The sequence below is a fragment of the Sapajus apella genome, unplaced genomic scaffold (assembly GCF_009761245.1).
Source record: "Sapajus apella isolate SASKATOON/1434 unplaced genomic scaffold, GSC_monkey_1.0 scaffold32, whole genome shotgun sequence".
NCBI lineage: Eukaryota > Metazoa > Chordata > Mammalia > Primates > Cebidae > Sapajus > Sapajus apella.
The window spans coordinates 2,414,901-2,417,456 of record NW_022436972.1 but is presented as its reverse complement, the minus strand read 5'-3'; positions in this window follow the sequence as shown (position 1 = coordinate 2,417,456).

Here is a 2,556-nt window from a genome sequence, read left to right as displayed (position 1 = left end):
TGGGGCCATCATCGTATGTGCAGTCCGTCGTTAACTGAAACATGCAGCATGTGACTGTGTTTTTCCATTCTCACTCCTTTATGGTTATTGTTGTAACTATTCTTACAGATGCAGTAAGGATGGTATGTATATTAGTCAGCTTTGTCTAAATTACACTGCAATAACAAACAACCTGAAGATCTCAGTGGCTTATAACAACAAAACATTTCCTGTTCCTACCGCATGCCCAGCCCAAGCTGGCTGCAGCTTTGCTTCACATCACCCTCACTGTGGGGCCCAGGCTAATGAAGCCATTGCTATCAGGCACATTCCAGTCTTGTAGTAGAGAGGAAAGGAGTCAAAGTATAGCATCTACTGGTTCTTAAAGCTCCTGCCAGGAAATGTCACACATCACTTCCCCTCAGGCTTTATAAAGCAAAGCAAGAAGTGCCCATATCTGACATTGAAGCATCCGGGATGCACACAGTCCCCACAAGGAAGGGCCCTTCTAATGCCAAGCCTGACACCTAATAAATACCAGTGAGATAGGATCAGTACTCTTTCAACTTGGAAGGGCAGCAAATATCTTGATCATTAATACAGTGTATCACAATATTTTGTTGTTAAATTTGCAAGATTGAGAAATCCTAGAAAATGATGCCTATGCAATAGACATTTATCTTCATTCAATGATGTGTGGTTCCTTTCTACTTTTAAGTATGCAAGAAGATAATGCTTTTTCTTGTCTCTTAAAATTAGATATAGCCAGCCAGGTGTGGTGGCTCACATTTGTAATCCCAGCATTTTGGGAGGCTGAGGCAGGTGTATCACCTGAGGTTAGGATTTTGAGACCAGACTGGCCAACATGACAAAACCTTGTCTCTACTAAAAAATACAAAAAAAAAAAAAAGTAGCTGGGCATGGTGGCAGGTGCCTGTAATCCCAGCTACTAGGGAGGCTGAGGCATTAGAATTGCTTGAACCCAGGAGGTGGAGGTTGCAGTGAGCCAAGATCGCACCACCGCACTCCAGCCTAGGGGACAGAGCAAGACTGTCTCAAAAAAAAAAAAAAATATATATATATATATATATATAGCCATGTGACTAATCCTCGCCAATGAAAATGTGAGTAGAAGTGATGTGTGTGTTTCATTCCTGCACAGAAGCATTGAGGAGTTGGAGCATGATTCTTCCCTGACATAGTGATAATAGATGTATATGCTGATGTAGAAGTACCAGAAGGGTAAAGTAGCTGGAATGTCATCATATAGAAGACAGTGGCTCTGGATGTCATCCAGATAGAGTCTGTGGTTTTAAGTCACTGAGACTTAAGGGTTTTTTTGGTTTTACTTTTTCATTACTGTAACATAGCCTCGTTTTAATCAGGATAGGCTAGGTTATACTATAGTAATAAGACATTTAAAGTATTTTAACATAAAACGTGTATGTATATATATATATTCATTTATCCATAATGCTCTGTAGGACAAGGTCCTTCACTTAAGTATGGGTCTACTGGTTTGGAGTACCATGATATCTTTCTTGCACAACTACATCAATAATGCTTCATATGCAGTTTTCAGTTTGGATTTCTCTAATATGGTTCAAGAACTTAATAAGACTTGTAGAAAAGTGCAAATAAACTATCTTATAATTTTATCCTCATGCTTTATAATTGTTATGCCCAAACCAACAGCATTTTTTGTAGCCTGTCTTTATTGAATCTTTCTAAAGCAGACAACTTAGCTTCCATGGAAACAAAGATTCATTCCTATCACATTATTATTTATTGGCTTCAGTAATATTTGTTCAAGTTGCTTAGTTATAATAACAGTAAAACTGTCATAAAATATTTAGGAGCAAGCACAACTAGAAATTGGTAAGCAAACAACTCATCTGGTAAAAGTGGAGCACATGGTTATGTAAGAGAGTAGCTCACAAGGTGAGTGCATTTTTTTCTGCCATAAGCAATAGTCTGTAGGTGTCACAGATGACACTGAGAGCTTGTATAAACTCCAAGTGTTATTTAGAAGCAAATGAAGAGAAATTCTACCATATGGGGAAAAATGTACACACATGTATGTATATTCACATATTTATGTGTCTTTGTGTATATTTATCTTGTGTCCAGCCATGTTACTCAATTAAACAGATATGTTCTTTTAAAAAGCATATCTTAGAGCTTCTAAATATGTCAGCATATTATCAGCAAAAAGATAATTTAATCTCTTCTTTCCTAAATTTATATTATTTTCTTTCCTTATCTTACTGTGCCTGCTACAGCCTCCAAAATAATATTGAATAAATAATGGTGATGGTGAATATCCCAGTCTTTTTCCTGATTTCAGTGGAGGTATATTTAGTGTTTGACTCTTTGGGATAATATCTGTTACTAGTTTTTTGGTAAGGTCTTTAATATTTTAGGTGGTAATTTTCTGTAGCAGAGACTGGCTAGATGCTCATCCATACATTTTCCTTTCCTCCTCAGAACACAGATCAACTACATTTTCCATTTCAGCTTATGGTTATGTAGACCCAACCTAACTGAATTTTGATCAGAAAAGCTTGGGTGGAAAAG